We start from the raw sequence: 13,536 nt of genomic DNA, 5'->3' as shown, positions 1-13,536 counted from the left end.
TCAATAATTTTGTTATATGTAATGTATTAAATAGTGTAATAAGAAATTAAAATATACACTATATAAAAAATAAATTAAAAATATAGAAAAGCCGTCGGTCCGGCCCTTGAACCGCCGGTTCAAGGCTTGGAACCGGCCTTTCTCAATTTCTTCACGGGCCGGTTACGCTTCACCTTTCCATTGAACCGTGAACTGGCGGTTCCTGATCCGTGGGCATCACTAAAATAAAACTATAAATTGAAAGTGTGAAACGATTTACATCAATTTTTATTTAGTTATCATGTACTTGAGGGATTTAATTTTTGAATTATTGTGAAATTTATAAATATTACTAATAAATAATATTTCAAAATTTTAAGGTGGGTAACTATTATGCATGTTACAAATATAGAAATATATCACAAAATTTAGTGATATTTAAGGGTGTAGTTAATTTTGCGACGCATAAAAATAATTTTATTTTTATGATATGTGAAAGCGTAATTATTTTTAATGATTATATATTTATAATTAGTTTTTGAATTTTTTAAATTAATAATTAAAGTAGTATAACAAAATTTGTGTGTACATGTGCGTTTCAGAGAGAGGGGGAAGAGAGTGTTCTAGATGTAGTAAATTTAGTTAGATGATAAATGTCACAAAATTTGTGATATTTTTACAAGTAATAAAATTTAAAAATATCTGAGCCACGCTGTTGAAGATCGAATTGCTGGAGGTTGGAGGATAAAGAGGGACTGAAATTTTAGAGAGAGAGAGAGAGACAAGAAAAATAGTTGTCCAAAGATAATGGATTCACATGTCATTAAAGCAAAAATTCTATTGTTTTTAATTAATCATATTTCACATATATAAAATTCATCATATTTTTATCGATATATTGTATGGTAGCCTATTACTACAAAACAGCTGAATAAAAGAGATGAAATGTAATTTCATGTAGACTAATAGGATAGTGATTAATGAATAATAGCCGATGTATAATAAATGTAGTTTGGAAACAAGTAGAGTGGGTGGAGGAGTAATTAATACGGGAATCTTTGTCTGACGGCAAAACCAAACATTAAAAGCACACGACCCACCTTCTCGTCTCCAAACATTTCTTGCAGAGATTCTCTTTTTATTTATTGTAATCGTAATGTAACGTAACGTGGTCTGCATATTTATCGATGAGGCAACTGCAACTGCAACTATATATGCAGCCTCTTCACTCATTTACTTCCCTCAACCAACCCTACCTATTCTCTCTATTTCTTACCATTAGTAGCATCTGTAGCCTTTCAAATAGTCAATTTTGAAGCAACACTCCATAAAGTTAAATACTTGTTGTCTACAAATAACAATGTCAATTCTATTAATTTAGATATATGGGCATATATTTCAATTCGATCCAACGATACAATCAATTTTTAATTCACGATAGCAAATTGGGATTTCATTTTGAGTCGGTTTCCAAGTAATGATGGAAGGGCGTACATTAATGTTTAACACATGACGATTGACACTTTGTTAGGTAAATGCCGCATAGGGGAATGGAAATAACATTGGATTAAGCTAAGATGCAATTTTTGCTATGTGTATTATATCTATTTGATTCAATGTATAAATGGGTTGGTTAATGTGAAAACTACATATTATGTGAGAACTAATTAGAACACTGTATTATCATGTAAATTTGTGAAGTGTCAAAGATGTCATTCCTTTTCCTAACGTCCCCTTGTAATAGATAGTGCGTGAATATATGACCTAGGCCAAGGGTGAATATCATAAACTATTTCTCTCTTCGTCTGGCCTCCATTAACCTAATTCTTTTTGGTAATGATTATTTAAAAATTCTGATTTTTTTCATGATAAAATTTAATAGAAGATAATATAGGATTAATGAATGGAATGACTTTTTATTTAGATTATAAATTACTAAAGTTTAAAATGCTTTCAATGTGAAATCAAAGATTTAAATCAAAATATAATTATTTGCATGGTCGACCGTCTAATTTAATTACAACTATTTTTAGAAACTATTATGGAAAAACTCATCACTGTCAACAAATATTGTTATATATCAAAATATTTATTTCATCGAGCCTGCAAAGTCTAGATTTTAATTTTTGCAAATCAAAGGCTTAGCATGACAGTAATTCAAAATTTTGGGCCATCAGAACCAGAAAGGGTTTTACTTGCAAAAATCTATAATATAATAAAAAGATAATTTTCAATTTGAAATTAATTTAAATTAATTTTAAAATTGAGTGGCAATTTTGTGATTATAATAAAATAAAAAAATTAATTTTAAATTATATATATATATTATTTCCTTTTATGTTTTTATTTTTCTATTTATTTCTTTTTGAAAATTTTGAAATTTGTCTAATTATAAAATATTTGATATATCAAATTAAAGATCAATTTTAATTTATTATATTTTATGCAAATATTAGATCGAAAATATAAAAATTATATTTATTTAAAGATCAAAAGTTACATGGAATATCCGGCGGGGAGCTAGCTTCTCAATAAATGATAGGCGATTGATTTAAATTCAAACTTCTCTACAATAAATTTGAAAATAGGCAAACAAAATAAGTAACTCAGCATGAGACAGGTTGTTTTATAACCTGAAAGTCGGGGGGACCTACACGCCTTTCCCGAACTAGATCTTATGAAGTATGCGTGAACTGCATTTATTACAATAATTTCTTCGTAAGTATTATACGTTTAAGTCAATGCTCATATTTTATATGCTTCAAATTTTTTGCATTAAACTTTCGTTTATTTCGAAAAATATATGGGATGAGATGAGATCTTGGCCCAATCAAATGTCTACTATATATTGATTTTTATATTTTAATACTGATCTATCAGTGCCCCAAATAAATACTTATTTGATCAGGATGATATGAATTTTGAATGATTGAGTGTGTGGAAGTGAAACAATGATTATGTTTTTGTTGTGAGTGAGTTGTGTAGGGTAAGCTTATTAAAAAAAATGAGTATTCAATTGGGAAAGACGAACCAAAAATATATATATATGAATAGTCATTTAGGAAATAGAGATAATATTATTTATCATATGTTTTTTTGTTATATACTGAGCCCACGTTTGGTTGGATGTTTTTAAAGGTTGAAAAGGAAATCAAGTAATTGAATCCATTACTTGTTGTTTGGTTTGAGTAATGAGATAATCACTACCCTTACTTGAGATAACTCAATCACCCAATTTGTTACCCCTCAAAATAGAGAGGAAACAAAAGAAAAGGAATCCCTTACTAATGTTTCATTTCCAGTGTTAAACCAAACACTCAATAAAAGTAATAGTTATTGTTACCATTCCACTCCTTTATTTGATTCCATTCCCTTTCCATTCATTTATTTGAACCAAACGAGCACTAAATCCTAATATTTATAGTAAAGAAATGACATTTAAAAAAATCACTACACTCATGCTAGGCAAAGGTTTCTTGTTCAATGACAGGATTTTATATTTGAAGCTGTGACAATAGGCAGACTTCGAAAGTTGGAATAGGTGAAAAATTTGCACTGTTTGCGACGATAATCGGAGGAGCCAACGAAAGAACGGAAGAAGACGCTAGCACAACGAAATAAAGTTTCTGTGCGCTTTTTTTTTCCTCGTTGAAACTAATTGATGTTGTCTGTTTAACTTTTTATTTATTTTGTAATGATTTTTTTTAGTTGGGATTCAATATTTTGTGATAGACATTTTCTAGGTTAAGTGGGGTATAAGTCTGAATCGGAGGTACAAATAATCAATATAAAATAATTTTATATTATTATTAATATTATTATTTTAATTATTTTGAGGGTGCAAGTGCAACTACACCCCACCCTTGCACTGAGTTGGCTAGGGATGTCAATCTAGCCCGATTGACCCGTCAAAATAATTATTTTAATTATTTTGAGGGTCCGATTAACCCGTCACCCGAGAGGGTTAGTGTTGAATATTTTCAACCCGATAAAAGTTACAACCCGATTAGCCCGTAACCGAATAGCCCGGCACCCGATAGGGCCGGCCCGACTAACCCGATGGGCTAGCCCGAAACCCAAATAGTTAATATTAAATAAAAATAAAAAAATGACAAAATATTATAAAGTCTCATCATTTCACTTTCTGTATTTTTTAGATGCTTTGCTTATATGAATTCAAACTATTGTTGGATATTTTATTATTTTTTCGTTAACATTTTATTGTTACCAACTTATTTTATATGTTATGCAATCTTGATGTTTTTTTCAATATCTTATACTTTTGCATTTCATGCTTGCTATATAATTTATATCTTTGATTTCTATGTATATTTTATACATTATACATTAGATCATTAAAAATAACAAAATACGAATGATTATTTTATTTTACGCATTTAAGCCGACTAGCCCGATGGGCTAGTCCGAAACCCGAACGTTTAGGGTTAGGGTTGAAAATTTATAACCCGATAAAATCCCCAGTCCGATTAGCCCGCACCCAATTAACCCGAAACCCAATAGGGCTAGCCCGAAACCCGATGGGCTGACCCGATTGACATCTCTAGAGTTGGCTCCGCGAGTGCTTGTTGCTAGCTGTTATAAAATATATATATTGCTATAGTATTTCTAATAATTTTAGGATCAATTATCTATAAATATACTAATTTTTTAAAAAAATATCCATAAATATACGAAATGCTGTATTTTTATTTTGATATATATACCTTTATATATTTGACGATACACATATTCTTATATTTTTAATTTCATTCACATTCAATCTTTAACGATAGATTATATCCGTTGCCAAAGTGTTGCAACAGACATCTGTTGTTAATTTGGCAAACTAAATTCATCGTGAGTCCATTGTGATTATGTCGTAAAATAACTACAAATTGAAATCAATAGTTAATTTCATAGCTAAATTGAGCATTTTTTATAGTGTCATTTTTTTCTTGACTAAAACAAATGCAAAAACTTGTAGTTACTGTGTGCATATTATATATTGAACCCAAATTTTGATTTTTTTTTTTTTATAATATGTCTAAAAATGTTGTTATTATTATTATTATTATATTTGTATTTTAGTAAAAAAATGTCTAAAATGTATTGAATGCCCCCAAAATTTTTTTAGTAAATGTTGAACTATATTATCTATGAAAATGTTGTTATTATTATTATTATTATATTTGTATTTTAGTAAAAACTGTCTAAATGTATTGAATGCCCCCCCAAAAAAAAATTAGCTAATGTTTTGAACTATATTATCTATGAAAATGTTGTTATTATTATTATTATTATATTTGTATTTTAGTAAAAAATGTCTAAAATGTATTGAATGCCCCAAAAAAAAATTTAGTAAATGTTTGAACTATATTATAAATGAAAATGTTGTTATTATTATTATTATTATTATTATTATTATTATTATTATTATTATTATTATATTTGTATTTTAGTAAAAAATGTCTAAAATGTATTGAATGCTCCAAAAAAAATTTTAGTAAATGTTTTGAACTATATTATCTATAAAAATGTTGTTATTATTATGATTATATTTGTATTTTAGTAAAAAATGTATTGAATGCCCCCAAAAAAAAAATCCGGGGGCTACCGCCCCCGAACCCCCGTAACAGCTCACCCCCCCCCCCCCCAAAAAAAATCCTGCCTCCGCCCCTGATTGAACCCAAGACCTCTTATGAATGAGAGTTTTTGTGTGCCTCAACTTTATCACTTGAGGTCGGTCTCATTGGCCAATCCTTTTTATTCTTGAAAGATAATAATCTTAAAATTTAGTAAAATTGGAAAGGATTTTGGGGGTGATGGAAAAAGGGAGATATTTTATATTTATAGAGGATAACGGCCTTGTAACCCTAACTAGCTCGCCACCGCGTAGAGGAATGCCAAAATTCCTAATCCCTAAATTCCCATCTTCTGAAAAAGAAAAAAGCAGAAGATATACAAAACAAAGCAAGGAGACTTAATTAAATTATAGTATGCTTTTACTTACGAAGTTATTATGATATTGCTAGATTTGAAGATATAGGGAGCAATATTTCCTCCATAACCATGTGAATAATAGAGTAATGTTTTTAGGTGGAGAGTCGGAGCTCAGTGGCAATGAGAGTTGTGTATATCTTTACATATATATCTCTAAAAGGAAATGTGAGTGATGGGGCGAGCAGCACGAAACTCTTTGTTTCAATTCCCATTTTAGCTGGAAAATTAAAACTAGTACGGGTCAAGAATCCGATGGAAGAAAAACAGATTGATCTCATCCATATATAACATAATCAAATTACAGAAGATGGAGATAAAAAGCCCAAACCTTAGAAAGATTGTTGTTGTGATACATGAAACAAGCACAAAGATATTGGCACGGCTCAATCAGAGTTGAACCGTTAATTGTAAGAGTTTATCTGAGTGAACCGAGCCAACATCACAGTAACTGCTTCAACATTTGATCTCTCCCTCTATCTCTAATTTGTTTTGTTGGTAAGAGCTAGAGATGAAAAAGAAGTGGTATTCATGCTGTGCTTTTTAAAGAAGAAGGGTATTGTAATGTGGTGAGTGCATTTAAAATCAAAGACTACCAAACCCCAAAAGAAAGAGGACCAGGGCCATTAATGGCAACAGATGACCCATAAATACATAATATTCCTTCTCTCTCTCTCTCTCCAGATTGCAATCAATTTGGAGGAATCTCTTCCCCCATAACTCTAGCTGCACTCTCCTTTTTCTCTCTATTTTGTACAGTATATTTATTTCTATGTGCATGCGATCTCATCATCTAATAATGATATACATGTATATATCTAGTTTGTTTTGTCATTATATTATTGCTTATATACTACCATGTTGCAGCACTGATGTGTGTATTTTAGCTACCTAGTTTAGTGTGCGTTTTGTCGTAGTTTCATGTGATATTACATGTTTTGCTATGTTTTGGCGCAGGAATGAGAAGAATTGGAGATGGAACTGTTAATTGGAAGAAAGTGGAGAAAGACGAGCTGTCGATGGAGATTTGACATGAAGATGGAAGAAAGTAGATATTGGGCTTTTAATTTACATGTTATATTTTTATGAAGCCCAAAACTCTTAGTTTTATTTTATTTTGGATTTAATTAAGTGAAAGGGCCGAAGCCCATGCGTTGGATTAGGCGGCGCCCTTTAGGGATTTATTTCCTAAACTTCTTGATGGGGGCCGCACGCATGCAATATATATACATTAGTTAGGTTATTTTCTACAGAACATACTTTACAGCCGCAAGTTTGATAGGGTGTAGAGATAGTTTAGTTTGACTTTTTTTTTGGAGAACCCCTTTTAATTCCTTATTTCAGTACTGCACTAGTGATGCCCCCGTGCTTTCGCACGGGCAATACGTTATATATATATGCACCAAAAGTTTGATGTCCTACTATTTACAAATTAGCAAACTTCTAATTTAAATCTATTCAAAATTACATCAAATTATTATATTGTACTATTTGTATCATTAAATTTACATAGTTATATATGGCTCATTACAAACCATTCATAGTATATTCTTAATTTCTTATATAACTAAAACTAACTTAAATCATTAAATTATGATTTGTAGGATAGAATCTGCAAGTAATTATAATTTTTTTGTATAATTATATATAATTTTTGGAATTAATAATAAAAAAATCACGTTTTAGACATAAAATAGCCACATGTAATTTTGTCATAATAATAGTAATTAAACTCATGAAGCATATTGCTTAAAAAAAAAGACACACGTACATGAGGCAAAAAACCAACTTTCACCGAATTTTATTTAAGTTCACATAATTTTTTTTTTGCTCTATTGCACGACTTTATGAAAATTGAATTTTTTTTATTATTTTTATATTTTCGGAGAATGACCCGTTTTGAGTCTTCAATTTGCTTAGTTAAAAAGTTGTATGCAGAAGAAAACTTACTTTGTTCTGTTTTTGAAAATGCATGAATTTTTCTTTAAAAAAAATGTTACAACCAAAAAAAGGAAAAAACCAACTCACACTCTAGCTCCTAAGGTGACTCGAACATACATAAATTTTATTATGAAAATGCATGATTTTTTCTTTTTGAAAATGCATGGAATTTTATTATGGAATGCTTGGAAACAAAGTTAATATACAGCTACTAAAAAGCATTAGAAATACCAATTCATGATATTAATCATGAACTATTGATGAACCAATTATCATTGTCCAATAACTTAATCCAATAAACTCTTCAAATAAAGAACTTCATCCAATAACGTACACTTGTGAACCAATGACCATTATTTATAGAAATTAATTAGAAAGAAACAAACATCTTATTGTTAAATTTACATTTCTAAGACCACCTCCAACCATTTACACCAAATTTAAACCTATTTTATAGTATATATCACTTCGAATAGTATTTCTACTCCAATCATTTACAACAAACTCAAACCCAAATCTTTCCACCTATTTTTTATACTTCTTCAATCGTACATACATATTTTTTTCAAATTATACATTCACCCCAAAACTTTTCAATTACTAATTCCATATAAAAATAAATATTATATCCAAATTAAATTATTATTATTATGTCATGTGGTATTTATATTTCTAATAAATTGTTTTGAATATTTGTGTATTATGCTTTTTAATATGTCACATAATTAAATATTCTTATTATTGCAAATTAAAACTCCAAATAAATAAAATTAAAAACTTAAATAACAAAATAAAATAAACTAATTTCGATAAACTGGAAATGAAGGATTGTTTTATTAATCCAAATTTTTTAAAATGCGAATGTTCCATTCAAGATTATGTAGTTTTAGAATTGAAGTTACTTCATTATTACAAAAGCTTAAAAAATTGAGCCCAAATCATTCACCCCCTAAAGTTGAGAGTCATTAAATAAAGAGAGCCCTAATCTTCTTCTTCAAGAGTCGTCCCTCGTCTGGCTGTTCAACTCCGAAAAAAAAAAAAAAAGTTGTCTGCTCTTCGCCTTCAACAGCGTGTGTTCTTCTTCTTCTCTATTTATCTTCCTTCTATTTATCTCCAATCGACAGCTTCTCAATATTTGTGAAGATACCGGAAAAAAATAAAATAAAAAGAGCGAGAAGAAAATCTTCATATACCAAAAAGTATACATTTCTTACCGACAGTGTTTATGTTTTGATATGATGCACCAACTATGCTCTCTTGCGACTATATATCTCAAATAGATACAAAAATATTTTGAATTTAGCCATTGCTCTTGCTTCTGGGATGATCCATCAAATTTCAACAAAAGTGATTTTTTTTTCAGACTAATGAACAAAGAACTTTCTTCATGCAAGAATTGTGAAAAAAATTGTGATTTCTTTTTTTCTTCACCGGAGAAGAAATTGCCACCTCCAATGCGAAAAAATAGTGCATATTGTATCAGAAGGAGAGATTGAGAGAGAGGGGAAGCGACGAACATTAAACCAGAGGAGAAGATTGAGACTGGAGATGTCCAAGAGGAGGGAGGAGTGAAGATTGGAGAAAATAATAAACTGAAGTAAATTTGAAAAGGCATAAAAGTTTTTAAAGACATTGGGCATCTGAAAAGGCGTAAAGTTTTTAACATTGGGCATGTGAAAAGTTTGGTCGTCAATTTCAAGGATAAAATTTTAATTAATTATAAATAGATAATTCTACTCAAAAATATTTTGGCGGAAAAATCTTGATAGCCAACTTTCCTTTAGTATAATAAATAGATGTTCTTTACAATTAGTTTAGTTATGTTTTAATTATTTTGTTTTTAGCTTTGTGCTTTATGAAGAGACTTGGACGGCAGACATTAGATAGTGGCGGCTGGGAATTAGAGATTGACGGTTCCAGGAGATTTTGTTTTATTTTAATTTCTTAGTTAGATTGATTCGTTGATTTACAATATTTCAGTTCTTTCAATTCTTAGATTATTATTTATGCGTTCTTTATATTTTATTGTGTTTAATTTCAATAGCATGAGTAGCTAAACTTTTAATTCGGCGAAAATAATGAAGCACTAATTTAATAATCTGTGAGACCTAATTGAGCATAAAATTGGTTCCTATTGATTTCGATTTATTCCTAGGATTTAAAGATAATTCTGATTTTATTTAAGCCTGATCAACTTAGATTAAATTGGATTACAGTCAATTAGCACCTCCAATCCGTAATTGTTGGAATAGGACTGATTAGTGATACAACTACCATGTTCGTAGTAGGAATTAATTGGTATATTAATTATTACTAGCGTATCTAGGATAATTGATATAAACTGGGTTCCTTCATCTTAATGCTATTAGAATATTAAATCTAGGTCTGGCGTCTCTAGCTAGGTTATATTTTAATAAGGGAAATAAGCAGGTCTGGCGTCTCCAGCTGTTTATCGACACAATATGTAGGAATTGGGGTACGTCCGTTGCGTTTCACGGTATCCTATAACTGGTTGGTTGATAGGGATTGATTAATTATTGCGTCGAGGATCAGAGTTGAATTAGAGTGGATTTATTTGAGCCGAATTACCTTTTTATTGATTTATTTCAAGCGTATTTTATTTGATTTAATTCTGCATTCTTAGTTTAATTAACTCCTCTTAAAGTTAAGGCGTGGTGGCATCACCGTTCTTTTATAGATTTAGGGATTTGAATGAATTTTAACTGCTCTCTGTGGGATCGACCCTGCTTGCCATTGTATTAATTTATTTTGGTAATTCCGCAGGAATTATTTGGTGGTAAACGACGACCACCAAATTGGCGTCGTTGCCGGGGAGCGGTGTTAATTAATTATTTTCCCTTTGTCTATTTTTTTTATTTTCTTTGTTTATGAGCAGATCGTCCAAGCCAAACCTCCTCTTCGATTTTGAAATTGAGAAGACCGCGAAGAAGCTAAGGAAGGAAGCGAAGGCGAGGAAGCTACTGGATCTGCTGGGTTCACAGTCCGACCTATCGGATCGAACGGAGCAGTTCGTTGAGGAGAAGCCCGGTGCTGTAGCTGCTGAAGAGGTTCTGTTTGCCCAAACAGACCACGACTCAGAGACAGAATCAGACTTTGAAGAAGAAACTGACTCAATTTCGGTTGCAAGTACTGAGAGTGACATGGCTGACGATCCGAGACTGTGCGATCTCTCCAGCCACGAACCTGATGACCCCCCAACTCCGATCCGGATGCCGGCGGCTGCTACTGCTATAGAAATTAAGCTTGGACTGCTTAATGTTCTCCCTAAGTACTACGGCAAGAAGGGAGAAGATCCATACAATTTTCTGAGCGAATTCATCAAGATCTGCAAGGTACAGAAGCGCCCCACTGATGTAACGGAGGAACACTTTAGATTAGCTGTTTTTCCCTTCACCATGACAGCAGAGGGGAACTCTTGGTTCACGAGTCTCCCACCGTATTCTATCACTACATGGGCGGAGATGAAAAGGCTATTCCTGTAGCACTTTTTCCCTCCCACCAAGACGAACGCGCTAAAGAAGGAGATCAGTGGTGCAAAGCAGGAGTATGATGAATCGTTAAGCGCCTACTGGACCAGATTTAGGAGATTGGTGGATAGTTGCCCAAACCACAAGTTTTCTGAGGGTGACTTGTTGCAGTATTTCTACCAAGGGATGACCGTTGACACTAAGAATTTGGTGAACTCAGCAAGTGGAGGGGGATTTTCCCAAAACACGGTGAGTGAAGCCAAAAGATTAATTCAACACTTGGTGGAAGCTACGAGGGAATATGAGGAGCCGCGCATCCAACTGCTCAAGAAAGCTGCTCAAGCTAGTTCATCAGATTTTGAGGAAAAGTTCGAAGCAATGATGGGGAAATTGGAGAGAATGTGGAGTACTGTGGTGGAGAAGGTTGCAACCGCTGGACAATCGACAGAAAAGCCAGGTGGAGCATGCGGTAATTTAGGCCACACGAGTTTGCAATGCACAGGGGATGAGGAAGAGTATCAAGCCCAAGCGAATTCTTCCCACAATTTTTACAGCTGTGACGCGCCACTGCCCCATTTGCCCAAACGGGAACAGTACGCGAACAATCACAATGCTCCATGGCGAAACCATCCCAATTTTCGATGGAGAGATCCCGAGCCGAAGCAGCCACCAGCGATGCAGCAACCACAACAGCAAAACTACCGTCCTCCACATCAAAGGACGGGGTACCAAGCTCCACAAACTCAGCAACATCCGCCCGAGAAGCAAGGCAAGTCACTTGAGGAGATGATGGCGGACTTGATTGGTAACCAGTAATTTCTGCAAAGTAATGTGCAACAACTCCAACAATCCCAAGCCGAGCAGAAGGTGCAGATTGAGGGGTTGGCTCGTCAAGTGTCTCAACTCGCAACTTCCGTGAATCAACTCAAGGGCCATCAAGACAAATTGCCATCGCAAGTCCAAGTGAATCCTCAGGAAAGTGTGAACTTGATCACCTTGAGAAGTGGCAAAGAATTGGATGAACCACCAATCAAGAAAGTGGAAAAAGCTCGAGAAGGCGAATCTGGCGAGAGCAACTGTTTGCCCAAACAGAACGATTCTGAAGAACTAGTGCTCGCTGGAGGTCAATCTGGAAATACGTCTCGTTTACCCAAACAGGACGGTGAGTCCGAAGCTGTGCAGAAAGGAAGGGAGGCGGAACGAGAAAGTGTTGAAGATAATTCGACCAAGGAGGAACCAATACTGAGCCTCCGCGATCCTAAGTTTGTGCCACCAGTACCTTTCCCAAGAAGGTTAGCAAGGAAGAAGCCTGAGGAAGAGATCAATGACTTCATGAAGATATTCGAGAAGTTGGAGATTAATCTTTCATTCCTCCAAGCACTCAAACTCCCTCATCTGAGCAAGTTTTTGAAGGACTTCATCGCTGGAAAGTCTAAGAAATCTGGAAAAATTGTGATGGGCGAGAACGTGTCAGCAGTGATACGAAAAGAGTTGCCGCCCAAATGCAAGGATCCAGGTATGTTTTCTCTGCCATGTTTCATAGGTGACACCAAGATTGAGCATGCCATGTGTGATCTAGGAGCTTCGATTAATGTCATGCCTTTAGCTGTTTATAATAGCCTAATTGGTGTGAAGTTGGCGCATACTAAGGTGGTGATTCAATTGGCTGATGGGTCATATGTTCATCCTGAGGGTCTTCTAGAGAATGTTCTTGTAAAGGTGCATGATTTTGTTTATCCTGCTGACTTTTATGTGGTGAAGATGAGTGGTATGCAATCGAAAGAGTCAACTGGTGTTTTGTTAGGCCGTCCTTTCTTAAGGACCACTAGGGCACTTATTGATGTTTATAGTGGTACTATTTGTTTGGATTATCATGGAGAGAAGTTCACTTTCAATATTGATGATACCATGAAAAATCCTCTTGCTGTTAAAACTGTTTGTGCCACTAACATTACTGACCCTTCTATCCAAGAACATCTTGAGACTAAATCTGTGCAGGACAAGTTGGAACCGAGCTTGATCAAAAGAGCAACTGGTCTTGATGCTCGTGGGATGAACAATGAAGAAGTCAAAGAATCTACCAAGTCTCTTCATGCTCACTCGAAATTGACAGATTCTGGAAATACGTTCT

The sequence above is a fragment of the Salvia miltiorrhiza genome, chromosome 2 (assembly GCF_028751815.1).
Source record: "Salvia miltiorrhiza cultivar Shanhuang (shh) chromosome 2, IMPLAD_Smil_shh, whole genome shotgun sequence".
NCBI lineage: Eukaryota > Viridiplantae > Streptophyta > Magnoliopsida > Lamiales > Lamiaceae > Salvia > Salvia miltiorrhiza.
Note: the sequence above shows the minus strand (reverse complement) of the source record.